General features: G+C 39.5%; 1 protein-coding gene across 2 annotated transcripts in view; it reads right to left on the bottom strand.

The window, feature by feature from the left end:
* LOC144510047 (ubiquitin-conjugating enzyme E2 E1-like) overlaps nt 1–15,255 on the bottom strand; it is a 76,175-nt gene that overhangs the window by 45,256 nt on the left and 15,664 nt on the right. The gene's annotated exons all lie outside the window — the stretch shown is intronic.

Below are 15,255 nucleotides of genomic sequence, written 5' to 3'. Positions count from 1 at the left end.
AAAAGTCCTCGCGACCCCAATCCACCAACCACTGTGTGTATCATGAAACATATTAAAATAGCACTTTTGTTTACTGTTCTTTGATTTTCTGTGACCACTTCTAACCAAACTCGGAGCTGCTTGTACAAATTTTCCGTTAAATAAATACAGCAATTGATATTTGCAAAAAAAAAATGGCAAGTCTTTTTGTGTGGAACTGTACTACAAATGTTGCTTTCATACAACTCATCAAAACCCTGCTTCAGGGCACCCTGTCTGAAAGCTAACTCCTGTTACAAAAGGAGTTGGCAGTTAAATGACTGGTACAGAAGAGGTTGTCCACTGCCATTTGTGAGTAATACTTATACCAGAATAGTCATTACTCTTGTTTTCAGAGCAAAATACGGAAGCACTAACACACCATTGTAAGCTTTTAAAGCTTTAATATTTAACCACAGAAAAACTACAGTTACCTTGGAACAGAGGTTAGTACGGTGACAAATGGTGTGAAACTTCAAGCAGGAGCATGGTTTAAAATGTCAGAAACATCTTACTCTTTGAAACTCACTAATGGATCCCCATCTACACATACAAATACGCAAATTATGAGTAGGCCATTTGGCCCATCAAATCTGTTCCACCATTTGAAAAGATTGTGGCTGGGCTGATTGTGGCCTCCACCGTTTGACTTCCTCGTGAGTCCAAATCGATCTAACTCAGCCACAAAAATATTTAATGATCCTGTCTCCACTGCTCTCTGGGGAAGAGAATTCTGCAGACTAATGATCCTCAAAAAGAAATTCTCATCTCTGTCCTAAATAGGAGACTGCTTATTTTTAAACTGTGTCCCCAATTCTAGTCTCTCCAATCAGGGGAAATCAGCATGCACTCCAAGTCACCTTAGGATCTTATAGGTTTCACCAGATCATCCCTTATTCTTGTCAACGCCAATGTTTACATTGCTGTACTTTTCCTCATAAGACAATGCCTTCCTTCGTTCCAGGAAACAGTCAGGTGAACCTCTGCTGCACTGCTTCTAATGCAATTATATCCTTTCTTAAATAAGGAGACCAAAACGATGTACAGTACTCCAGATTTGATCTCAATAATACCCTGTATAACTGTAGCAAAACTCCCTTACTCTTGTATTCCATGCCAATAAACGCCAACATTCCATTTGCCTTCCTAATCACCTGCTGCCGTACCTGCATACTAACTTTGTGATTCCTCCTGTCCCACAAAGTTTTGCAATCTTGCTCAATTTAAATAATATGCTGCGTTTCCATTCTTTCTGCCAAAGTGGACAAGTTCATTTTTTCACATATTATGCTCCATCTGCCAATTTTTTGCTAAGTAATTAATATAGACTGTAAATAGTTGCGGCCCCAGCATTAATCCCTGTGACACTCCACTGGTTATGATTATCGCTGTACCTTTCTCATAGCCCCCCATTCTTTCTTCCTGTGTCTCCCACCCTATTGTGTAATTACTGGCAGCGGGCCTATAAACTACTCCCATACATGACTTCTTATCTATGCTATTTCTTTTTGCCACTCACTGATTCTACATCTTGATCTTTACAAATGAAGGTCATCTCTCTATTCTACTAATGTCACCCTTAATTAACAGAAGTACCCACCACCTTGTCCTAGCTTCCTGTACTTCCAAAATGTCAGGTACCCATGAATATGTAGCTCCCAGCTTTTATCAACTTTCAGCTATATCTCTGTAATGGCCAGGTCATATGTATTTACTTCTTTGAGTTGATAATACTTACTTTTTATTACAAATGCTACGTGCATTCAGATAAGGAGACTTTCATACAGGATAGGATTTTCTGGCCCCGCCCACCACCGGAATCACCCCATCCCGCTGAAAGTCAATAGATGTTTTGCACGGGCCACTGAATCCCACCATAATAGTGCTGGAAAATCCTGGCCACTGTCATTTTACTATTATTGCAGCCTCTGGCCTTTCTGCTGGTGAACTTATAAGTTTGTACACACTGTCCCTTCTTCCCATGTTCTGATTATCATTATCCTTATTGCTAACTTGCACTATGATCCTTTCCTCTCTCTTCAACTTATCCCATCTTCCCTCACTTGATCCCTTGCCCCCCCCTCTATCGCTCAAATTGTACAACTAGGGTCACTAGTCCCAGCTCAGATCAGGTGAAGACCATCCCAATGTAACAGCACCCACTTTCCCCACTACTGGTGTCAATGCCCCAAGAATGAAAGCCCAGTTTTCCCATACCAATTTGAGCTAAGCATTCAATTCCCCAAGATAAAAGCAAACTACTGCGAATGCTGGAATCTGAAACAAACAGAAAATGCCGGAAAATCTCAGCAGGTCTGACAGCATCTGTAGAGAGAGAACATTTTGAGTCTATTCTCTAATCTTGTTTTCCCTAAACCAATTTCTTCAGGTAATTCAGAGATTATTACTTTTGAGGTTCTTATTTTTAATTTAGCCCCTCGCTGCTCATACTCCCTCAGGTGGAACCTATATCCTCATCCTACAATATCATTGGTGCCTACATGGACAATGTCAACTGAAACCTTCCCCTCCCATTTCAAATTCCACTCTAGCCCAGAGTAGATGTCCTGAACCCTTGCCCTGGGCAGACAACGCAGGCTTTTTGGACTCTCAGCTGCACAGAACTGTCCCCCACCTTCTGTTCTCCTGTCCCCTCCCTTTCTCCCTCCATGAAGCATCGCAGTATGTGAAGTTCGGATTCCAGCTAATTAGATCAGAGTCAAAGTTCGAGTTGCAGACACTTACTGCAGATGTTTTCCCTGGGATCACAGTGGTGACCACAAGTTCCCACATACTGCAGCAACAGCACATCACCTGTCCTGCCATCTCCACACTTAGTGGTTTATTTAACAAATTAATTAACTTTACTAATTAAATTTTAATTACTGCCTCTTGTCTTCTTTGGGCTCCATTCTTATTATTTCAATAAATATTATACTTTCCCCAATTGAAGTTTCTAAGTTTTGATGAGTAATTGAATATATTCAGTAGCCAAGCACCTACCTGTCCGTGTTGTCACATCTTGATTTGAGGGAGAGATTATTGTTGCCGCACCAGTTCAGGAGGAAGGGGGACAGCGAGACTTCGGGAGGAAGGGGGACATAAATTATGTGCCAGTACTCAATCCAGATTCTCATAAAGAATGACCTCTTGGGCATGGCACTTGGCACCTTTTTTACATGGTCAAGAGGAGGGAAAAGGAAATACTGGTAACAAAATTTTGTCTTAGTTTCTGTGGTTATTTCTTTCCTTCACAGTTATTGGTTATTGTGATTGTCAAATCTTTGATCTATGATCAGAACATTTAAAGTTCCATAAAACAGCGAAGCTTCGAGAAGCGTGGAACATTGGGGTGGCAAACCAGCCTCCCATCCATTGACACTGTCTACACTTCCCGCTGCCTTGGAAAAGCAGTCAGCATAGTTAAGGGCCCCACGCACCCCAGACATTCTCTTTCCTTCGGAAAAAGGATACAAAAGTCTGAGGTCACGTACCGACTCAACAGCTTCTTCCCTGCTGCTGTCAGTCTTTTGAATGGACTTACCTTGCATTAAGTTGATCTTTCTCTACACCCTAGCTATGACCGTAACACGACATTCTGCACTCTCTCGTTTCCTTCTCTATGAATGGTATGTTTTGACTGTGTAGCACACAAGAAACAATACTTATCACTGTATGTTCATACATGTGACAATAATAAATCAAATTAAATAATTGAATTTTTTTTAACATGCTATTTTACAAGGAGGCATTAAAATGATCTCTAATCCTGTCTTCATTTGCACTTTCGGGAAACAAACTCCCAAGTTCTTTTACAATATGAACTAGACATGCTTTATGACAATTCTAATGTTCCTGTTAGTTACTTTGATTCTGAAATAAACGTAATACAGCTCAGCTCCTGAAGATTTAACTGTTAAAAAGTCTTGGAAATGTTCTTCTGCTGTGTGCTGGGGAAAAGCCACATTTTCTTTAAGCACAGAGGAAAAAATTCCGACAAAAACAAACCACAATCAAGGATTAGCCATTTTTAAAGTTTAAGTTTACAATTTTTGGACCCACAATTTCTGAAAGTAATGGTGCTCACCTCAGTCCATCACTCAAACCAGCCTCCCATTCATTGACACTGTCTACACTTCCCACTGCCTTGGAAAAGCAGCCAGCATAATCAAGGACCCCATGCACCCTGGACATTCTCTCTTCCACCTTCTTCCATCGGGAAAAAGATACAAAAGTCTGAGGTCACGTACCAACCGACTCAAGAACAGCTTCTTCCCTGCTGCTGTCAGACTTTTGAATGGAGTTATTTTGCATTAAGTTGATCTTTCTCTACACCCGAGCTATGACTAACACTACATTCTGCACTCACTCGTTTCCTTCTCTATGAACGGTATGCTATATCTGTATAGTGCGCAAGAAACAATACTTTTCACTGTATACCAATACACGTGACAATAGTAAATCAAAAAACTCCAGCAAATTGAGGAATAAAACATTGCTGGTCGATTTCCAGCACTTTGTCGTTAGCATTGCCAATGAGGTTTAGTTTTTACAGTGAGATTCTCCATTGATCTTCATGATGGTCAGGAAATTGCTGCATTTGTGACATTCTGAATTATTCTTGCTACAGCCATTTAACTTTGGTAATTTGTGTCATAGAGGACCCAGTAATGTTGCGATTTATAATCCAGATATGTCACTCAAACCTGGAGGCCCATAAGGGAACCAATGAAGCTACAGTCTTTCTCCAGTAAGTAACAAATTGTTCTTAGAAGTTTGTTTTTTATTTCTTTTATCTATCTTGGCAGTCTTTATTTTACATCCTTGCTATTCCCACTCTTGCTAGTGTCAGAAGGGATTAACTTTCAGCTGTTTTGACACTCACAAAAGGGCCAAGCATTCAAATGCAAACCAGATAAAATAAATGGATAAAACTTGAAAATAACATTTGGGATAGAGTGAATAATCTGACGTGCCATGCAGTGTCATGTTTGGAAAGAAAAAGAGTCCCAAAGTCCCACACCAATGGAGTGTTCCTGTCATCATTTGTGGGTCTATTGTAAACAGATTAAGAGATTTTGAATGCCATGATTAGTCAATAACTCCATTACCATTGAATCATGCGACTACCACGATAACAGAAGATAAACTAGATGGACTTTGGTCTTTTTTCATCTATGCTCCTATGAAAGTAGTACAGTAGGTGTTCGCACAAGATTTTCCATTGTTCCTGATCATAATGGACAGGGTCACTCACTGGTTCTATATTTCAGAGGTCATGAACATCCGTACATTTCATACACAAATCCCACCATTAACCTCTTAAGGTCCAAGACAGCAAATCAGAGACAACTGGGTTATAATATCCTTATCTGCTTGCCCTTTTCAACTTTTTCTTACTTTTTGATTGCCTTTTTACCCTCTCAAAACCTCTCTTTTTTTTCCCTCTTCATTCTTCTGCCTCTATATTACATTTGATCCTAATTCATCCTAACTTCTGGCCCAAATGTACAAATAACTATCCAGGCTGCACAAGATCCAAAATTCAGATTTTGAAACCCAAATCCATAATGAGGTTTTTATGGGTTAGTATAACTCCCAGTGGCGTGACAGAGAAACTATAGTTCAAGCCACAATGTAGCTCTCATCGACCACCTGCTAGTTGGACATATGGTCCACCACATCACAATGATTTGGACAATGGTAGTGGTGAGGGTTAGACAAGAACATTTATCAAGGCACTTATGGTCCTTTCGAATAGTTTATCAGAGATTTGAACTGATTGTAATTGCTTTATTGATGACAAATATTGTTCATTGTAGGAAAATGCTCAAATTGGTTACAGGTTTATTTAATTGTTAACCAAATCCTAGGCGAAAAACCACATATCATCTGGCAATAACGTGTCTTCAGGTTTAAAAAACAATTCCTTGCATACAATAAAGATTCAACCATATAGCTAGAAGTTCTTACAGCAGCTGAGCAGTATTTTCATTACCATTAGCTGGTTACTTTGCAGGATATCAATGAAACCATAAAATGGAATTACCAGTTTAACCTCCCGAACTACTATTTGTTATTCTTTACAACATAAAAATGACAAGTCATCAAAAAAAACTTTGAAAACAAAATAGTTTCAGAACAAATTAAGTCATTTTTAAGAAAAGGTTGGTGTCACATCATGGTATTAGTCATTGACGACAATCAGCTTAAAAAAACAATGCCATGTGTTTCCCTCCCTTGCTTAAAGGGTATGAAGACAATTGCAGCAGGCCTACAGCTTACTCAACACACACCAGGCTTTGAATTTGGGAGTTGGTGTTTTTCATGTGGTATGAATAATTCATGCAATTTACATTATAACCATATCAATTAGCGCCATGATTAACTGCATCAAAAACCTATATGCATTACAAGCAACATATAGGTTGGTAATAAATTTCAGAGAAATAGCATAAACTGCACCCCCCCCCCCCCCCCCCAATACACACTATGGATTCTAGCCTCATTGTGACAAACTTGAGAGTCTATGATTTTATGTATTATAAATGGAGTGGTCACCATATCCTAGATGACCATAGGCTGTATCTAGTGGTGATTTAAAATGCGAATCACCACACCTCAAGCAAAGGGCAAAGTTGGGCAAATGAAGGCAGGTCTTCTCACACAACCTCAGTTGGTACAGGAATTGAACCCATACTGTTGGCATCATTCTGCATCACTTACCACCTGTCCTGCCAACTGAGCTAAACCGAAGGGGTAACCAAGGTAGATGAGGGCAGTGCCGTTGATGTTGGACTTTAGCAAGGCCTTTGACAAGGTACCACATGGCAGGTTGTTGCCCAAGGTTAAATCTCACGGGATCCAGGGTGAGGTAGCCAAATGGATACAAAATTGGCTTGAAGACATACAGTGGTTGTAGAGGATTGTTTTTCAAACTGGAGGCCTGTGACCAGTGGTGTGCTTCAGGGATTGGTGCTGGGTCCACTGTTATATGTCATTTATATTAATGATTTGGATGAGAATTTAGTAGACATGGTTAGTAAGTTTGCAGTTGACACCAAGATTGGTGGCATAGTGGAAAGTGGACAGTGAAGAAGGTTATCTAGGATTGCAATGGGATCTTGTTCAATTGGGCCAGTGGGCTGATGAATGGCAGATGGAGTTTAATTTAGGTAAATGCGAGGGGATGCATTTTGATTGATCACACCAGGGCAGGACTGACTCAGTTGGGGTAGGGCATTGGGGAGAGTTACAGAACAAAGAGATCAAGGGGTACAGGTTCATAGGTGGACAGAGTGGTGAAGAAGGCATTTGGCATGCTTGGTTTCATTGGTCAGAACACTGAATACAGGAATTGGGACGTCTTGTTGAAGATGTACAAGACATTGGTACGGTCACACTTGGAATACTGTGTATGGTTCTGGTCACCCTATTATAGAAAGGATATTGTTAAACTAGGAAAAGTGCAAAAAAGATTTACTAGGATGCTACCGGAACTTGATGGTTTGAGTTATAAGGAGACGTTGGATAGGCTGGGACTTTTTTCTCTGGAGTGTAGGAGGCTTCGGGGTGATCTTATAGAGGGCTATAAAATAATGAGGGGGCATAGATCAGCTAGATAGTCAATATCTTTTCCCAAAGGTAGGGGAGTCTAAAACTAGAGGGCATAGGTTTAAGGTGAGAGGGGACAGATACAAAAGGGTTCAGAGGGGCAATTTTTTCACGCAGAGAGTGGTGAGTGTCTGGAACAAGCTGCCAGAGGTAGTAGAGGCGGGTACAATCTTGTCTTTTAAAAAGCGTTTAGACAGTTACATGGATAAGATGGGTATAGAGGGATATGGGCCAAATGAGCAATTGGGACTAGCTTAGGGGTTTAAAAAAAAAAGGATGGCATGGACAAGTTGGGTCAAAGGGCCTGTTGTAAACCTCTATGAATCTATAAGACAGCTAGAGTGAGTTATGAGTCATTAATTCAACTGAATGGTTATAAAAAACATGTAACTGCCAGAGATTCAATTACTGCCTCAAACGTACTGCCAGCTATCACTATTGTTACTGAATTAGAAATCTTTTTTGTGCAATACAGAAAAGTATACCTTTCTAGTTTCAAGGAGAAATGCGGATAGCAGCAAGAAAGGCAAAGAAGAAACAAAGAACTATCAATGGCATAGCATTTTGGAGATTCAAGGTGCAGTGCTACACATTACTTTGCCCCTTCAGCAATTAATTACTGAAAGTAACACAAGACTTGAAATTAATGCTACAAAACCACAAGATAGAAAGCTATAGCTGACAAGATTGGGGACCTGTAGTCATTGCTGCATTCACAGAAAACCATAAAATGTATTTATAATGCAGGCATACACACACACACAGATATTTTCACAAGGATAGCTAAACCAATTTCTACATCTGATGGCAAAAACAAAGAACTTGTACTAGCAATTGGAATGTGCATTTCTTCTTTTTTGACTTAACAACTCATTTTTAATAATGAGGTCCATCACCCATCTACAGTACAGAGACAGGAATAAATACCACAGGGGAAAAAAGGTCCTCACTGCCAAAGTAATCCAGCAGCCAATTTTCATCACTTTGAAACAATAAATATTGAAATAGACTGCTTCTAGTAAAAACACAATTAAATCACTCTTTTCAATTATCAGTTGCACAAAGAACTAATTTTATCCTTAGAAAAACACAAAGTGTATGCTATAACACGAACAAGATACAACACCAAAGGCTAGGCAGCTGATTGTGGTGAAGTGACTTGTCATTATCACTGGAAACAGTACAGAAGTTTACATGGATGATTCTGGGTATAGAGGGACTGCCATATGAGGAAAGATTAAACAGGGTCTGTACTCCTCGGAGTTCAAAAGAATGAGAGGTGACATGATCGAAAAATATAAGATTCTTAGGGGGTTAGACAGGGTAAATGTTGGGAGGATGATTAAACTCATGGGACAGTGTAAGGACCAGAGGGCGTAGTCACAGAATAAGGGGTTCTCATTTAAGATGGATTTAAGGAGAAATTTCTTCTCTCAAAGAGTAGCGAATCTTTGGAATTCTTTACCCCAGGAAACTGTGGGGGCCGAGTCCTTAAACATTTTCAAGGCAGAGATCGATAGCTTTTTAAAATCAGCAGAGGAATTAAGTGTTACGAAATTAAGACAAGAAAAGTGGACTTGAGTGTTAGGTCAGCCATGATCTTATTAAATGGTGGAGCAGGCTTGTAGGATTAAACGGCCTACTCCTACTCCCACAAATCCTTGAAGGTGGCAACACAGGTGGAGAAGGTGGTGAAGAAGGCATATGGTATGCTTGCCTTTATAGGACGGGGTATAGAGTATAAAAGCTGGAGTCTGATGATGCAGCTGTATAGAACGCTGGTTAGGCCACATTTGGAGTACTGCGTCCAGTTCTGGTCGCCGCACTACCAGAAGGACGTGGAGGCGTTAGAGAGAGTGCAGAGAAGGTTTACCAGGATGTTGCCTGGTATGGAGGGTCTTAGCTATGAGGAGAGATTGGGTAGACTGGGGTTGTTCTCCTTGGAAAGACGGAGAATGAGGGGAGATCTAATAGAGGTGTACAAGATTATGAAGGGTATAGATAGGGTGAACAGTGGGAAGCTTTTTCCCAGGTCGGAGGTGACGATCACGAGCTCAAGCTGAGAGGGGCGAAGTATAACTCAGATATCAGAGGGACGTTTTTTACACAGAGGGTGGTGGGGGCCTGGAATGCGCTGCCAAGTAGGGTGGTGGAGGCAGGCACGCTGACATCGTTTAAGACTTACCTGGATAGTCACATGAGCAGCCTGGGAATGGAGGGATACAAACGATTGGTCTAGTTGGACCAAGGAGCGGCACAGGCTTGGAGGGCCGAAGGGCCTGTTTCCTGTGCTGTACTGTTCTTTGTCTTGTATCTTGAGAAGAGGAGGAAGAGAAAAGAGGCCGGGGTAAAGAGAGTCTATTTCCATTAGCAGCCGCAAAAAGCAGCAGAGCAATAAGGGGCTTGTGGGTTGTGTGGAATATACACAAACAGTGGGAGGTTGTTTCCATCTGTGATCAAGGCCATGGATAAGGAGAGGTAATGTGACAGGGCAAGGTTGAAGAGATGACTACGGATATAGTTAAAAGCACTTATATGGAAGAAGAGGTTTAGAGAGGACAGGAGGGCAGTGAACTCTATGGACAGTAGCCATATGGGGCCAAGGTGGAGATTCAAATCACTGAGGGGAAGAGGCGCTCAGTGGAGAGACACATTTTGTAGAATACATATAAGTGAACGAACAGAACTAAATTAGATGCTTCATGGAGACAAAATGTTGATTTTGTGATAAGAAACGTACCACCACCACAGCAATAAACAGAGGGCAGTTTATATTGTTGTTATGGACCAAGGAAAACAGATATGATGACATGATGGCATGCATTTGATGACTACCTTGATTCCAAATATTATATACCACACGCTATTAAAATCTACTTCCAGGTGTAGGTGATGTGATGGATTCTAACAGATCAAAGCCTGATTTAGGAAGACACCGAGGTTTAGATAATAAGTACATCTAATGTTATTGTTTAGAAATTAAGGTAAAAGTGCAAAAAATTGCTTACTTTAAATAATGAAGTGGGAAGCTGCTTTCTTCAAGAATTTGCCACATTCTAATCTACTGCTCATTCACTTGCAAAATTGTATGTGCGTTGCGTGCATGAATAGGTGTGGGGAGGGTGTTGGAGAAACATAAATCAAAACCTTGTGCATAAATCACTTTAGTTAAAATTGTTTCATGTTTCACCTTAGCGATTTAGGTTGTTAAAAAAAGGGCACAGCAGATAGAATTTTTTGAGGAATAATTAGTCATCAATAAAGTAACGAGTTAGTTCTAAAAATCTTGCCATCACGTACAAGTGTAATGGATGAAGATGAAAAATCTATTTAAAATAGACTAATTTACACAGTGGCAATTTTCTTTTACATTACCATGTTGCTCATAAAATGGTAGACTGCTCTTATTAGGGGAGGCAGTGGAGTCATGGAATTGTCGCTGGACTAGTATTCCAGAGACCCAGGGTATTGCTCTGGGGACCCAGATTTAAATCCCACCACGACAGAATTGAATAAGAATTTTGAATTAAAAGTCTATGACCCGAACAGGCGCCAGAGTGTGGCGACTAGGGGAATTTCACAATAACTTCATTGCAGTGTTAATGTCAGCCTTACTTGTGACTAATAAATAAACTTTATCTTTAGTGATGACCATGAAACCATTGTCAATGTCCTTTAGGGAAGGAAATCTGCCGTCCTTACCTGGTCTGGCCTACATGTGACTCCAGATAGATACACAGCTATATGGTTGACTCTCAAATGCCTCCTCAGGGGCATTTAGGGATGGGCAATAAATGCTGTCTCAGCCAACAATGCTCATGTCCCATGAAATTTAAAAAAATTACGTTGAACAATTTGTAGTTCAACAATTGCTGACCTGAACGTTTCTGCTTCAGCGTGTAAAATATAAAGAGTACATTGGAAGAGATCTAATCCAACTAAATGGATTCTGTGCATTCTGGATTGTTAAGAAACTATTATCACTCTGCCAAACAAAAAGTACTAACTCAATAAGTAATTCACCAAAGACAGATGAATATTGCATCTCAATTTTACAAGGAGCCAAATCCTCATTTGGTTAATGATTTTCTTCCCTTTTCCTCATCTGGCTATTGGCAGCTCTCTGATGCTTTAAACGAAGCAGCATTCTTAATGAGCAAGTTTATACAGCAAATGCTGACTGTGGCTGCGTATTTGGTCATAGGAGCATTGTAGACAAGCACATTCTATCCTACACTGGCATGTCCAAATTTCCAGGAAGGAGTCATCGGGCAGTGATCAGGAGGGAAGTAACTTTCACTGATTTTCCCCTTTCCATCACAGTTGTCAATTTTAACTCTGCTGCATTCTTAGCTGGTATCAGCTAGTTCATTTGAGGACTGGGAATTAAATATTGTACTTTCCTAGGCTGCATGGCTCAGTTCAACAATAGATATGTATTTACAGAGGCATTCATAAGCTAATAAAAGATTAATTAGTTTTTTTTCCAATTTCAGGGATAGTGTCTGAATTCCAACACAGACACTTCTATCAACAAGATGATTGCCAAGGAATTTCACAGAGTTTAGGATTTGTTCAGGCTTAAAACTTGATGTATATAATTTGAAAAATGCTTCAGGATGCTTCCTGGTCTGTGTCAAGTTAGCTGAAGGCAGGTTTTGGGGTGTTACGATTAGCCTCAACAGATCTGTTCTAGGGAGGAGTGCAAAAAAAAAAGCTAGTTCTGGTTCTTGGTCAGGTTTCTGTGATCATCCTGGAAAATGCACAGATGAAATTTGGGCGAGGATAGAATTGACCTCGACTGTTGATAACCAAGTGGCCAACATCACAGAGAAGCCAACAAGCAGTACATCAATATTTGATATGATTAACACATGCTATGCATCAATACTCGACTGCCCTGCAGCAAATTCTAGCAATCCTATTTTAATCTCCGATTTGCAGTTACTATGTCAGCCTCAGATTCAATTCTAGAACAATCAGAATTTCACCAAAAGAGCAATTAATTTCCACCATTTGCATTCATAATTAACTGTTCACGACTGTTGTCAAGAATATCCCTTTATGTAATGCTTACCACTGAATACATGGGTGTGTGTGAGTGCGTGAGAGAGAATGAAAAATTTATGGCTACTTCGTGAACATAAATGCCAGTAGCACACCGTACCTCAATACTGCATAATATTTAGTCAGAAGTTAAACCTAAAAAAGCACAGTTTATGGCACAAACTAAAAATAAAAGAGAGTTAGATGTAAAGTTTCTTAACGAACTTAGAGCAGATACAAACTCGAATCAACGTAAACTTAAAAGACAACGTTATCTTGAAGGGCATATTAATCTGATCATACATTATAGGTAATAACAGAACAAACTGTCCCCGACAAAGCATGCATCACACAATATTTTGTAACTCCAAAGAATTCCTCTACCTTCTCAGACTTACAATCGGTAGAGTAAATCAAGACAGAGATTGCAAGTCTGCAGAAACTAGCCTGTATACCAGTATGTCTAGAGCTTAAAATTCAACTTCCCCATTCAGAAGGTACAAAAAACCTTCAGATTTTTGTAATAAATACATTTTTCCTAATTTCTGCCACACCCTTGTCTTAAATAAAACCCAAATGCACCAGTTGTGTCAGATAGGGTCATCTTTAGTAGCTTGTTACTAGTTTACTCAAACACTGCAGCTTATGAAGAGCTTCTGTTATTACCAAAGATAAACAGTGTACAGCAAAATGGATGGAACCACCAAGATTTCGTCTTCAGGGTATGACATTAATGAATTATGATGGTGACATTTGAATTATAAACTAGACAACCAATGTACCACCAGTCATTTCATTTATTTTAAACCATATTCAGTAGAAAAATGAACTTTGCTCTTAAAAACTGTACTTTTATGGCATTTTCAGCAGATTTTCTTATTTACTTTGAATGAGGAACTGGACAAAGAAAGCAGCAGTCAGATTTATAACGATTAACATACACATTCCCATGATAAAAGACTCTAACCTTTTTAAATGGGTATCTTGTTCAGCTATATCAGGCATGAATGTTATTAAAGTAGCATATCCCAGGCATACCATAACAGTTCTCAAGAGCCAAAACTGGTGTTGCAACAAAGTGCACATTACAAACTTGCCATGTAATAATACAAAAGGAGCCAAAGATCCACACACCCTTCTTTAATAGCATTAGTATACAGCAAATAAAAATAATTACTGGGTGGGACACCAGCCTCAATTAGCACTGTTTTTATTAGGATTGCAAAGAATCCACATCATTTTCAAAATCAAATCACACCTAACAGAAATGTTTAGAATTGCTTGTGAAAATGTGAAGCTTCACTACTTTTTATTTTAATTGATCTGCCTACAACTAGCCGGGGTGGGGGTGGATTCACGGATTTCCGAATCAAACAGCAGTAATTGTTCTTTGCTCGGGCTATAACATAATGGCAAGATAAAGCTCATGTTTGACAGAAATACCCAGTTCAACATTTATATGCTGTTGCAAATATCAAAATTTCTTCTTGGGAACAAGGAAAAGAATTCAGCAGCATGGTGCTTGTAATTGGCCTTACTGTCTGCACAAACATTAATCACAGGATATATTGATTCCTGCAATGTTATAACTGAAGACCTTGTAATTAGGGTTTCCAGTTTCCTACTCAACTCCACCCCGTGCCCTCAGCATTTGTTAATGGCCAAATTTGGGCAGCCCCATTTGTGACGCAAAGCTCAATTTTGCTTTTCATGCCAATTCAAAAATTAGTGGCAATATGTTCAAATGCTCTTTTTTTTTGTCTACCAGCTTTGGTACTGACTTGAGGCAATTTGAATCACATTTCAAAACAAATTAATTTGCAGCACTCGCTATTTTAACCCTCATCCTTCTAGGTTACTGTTTTGGAAGGATACAGTTAACAAGGTTGTGCACAATTATTCCTGTGTGGATCAGTTTGTGATGAACTTGTACAACTAAGTCATCAGAAAATCGATTTGCTATCCTCCCAAATAAAACTGGGTAAGTCATGTAGCAAACCACGTTTTACCCACAACCTCTTTAGTTTGTTGTTCGGTACAATGAAATCATCAGGAAACTGACGTATGTAGAACTCTGCAGTATCCATCACCCTTGCTCCCAAAGCCTGGGCTCACCTATCACCCCAGGATTATGAGCCATTCCACTTTTAATTCATTGAGCACACTCAGTTCCATGCAAGTCTACTGGCTAAATATTTATTGTGTGGGTTGCATGCAAAATTCCTGCAGCCTATCCAATTAGCTGTTTACAACTTCTCAAAGGATGTTAGGTTTTTTTGTGAAAGGGCTAGTTGTTTAAGTCAGCAAAAAGTATTTTGAAATGTTTATTAATAACCAGTTTAGAGAAACTTTCAAATCCCAATGCAATTTTGCTCATCAACATTTTTCCTGTTTGGCAAAGCTTATTTTAAACTGCTCTGCTTATTGATAAATCTGGGTACAAAAATGTTTAGGAACAAAAATATTTTCGAACCGCAGTCATACAAAGCATCAGTTATATTTTTTAATGTTTCCAGTTTTCCATGTGTCTTGTTCTCAAAATGTGTAGCAAAATAAATTTGACTAATGTAGCGTCAA

The sequence above is a fragment of the Mustelus asterias genome, chromosome 2, assembly GCF_964213995.1.
Source record: "Mustelus asterias chromosome 2, sMusAst1.hap1.1, whole genome shotgun sequence".
Lineage (NCBI taxonomy): Eukaryota > Metazoa > Chordata > Chondrichthyes > Carcharhiniformes > Triakidae > Mustelus > Mustelus asterias.
This window is presented reverse-complemented; position numbering and strand designations above follow the sequence as displayed.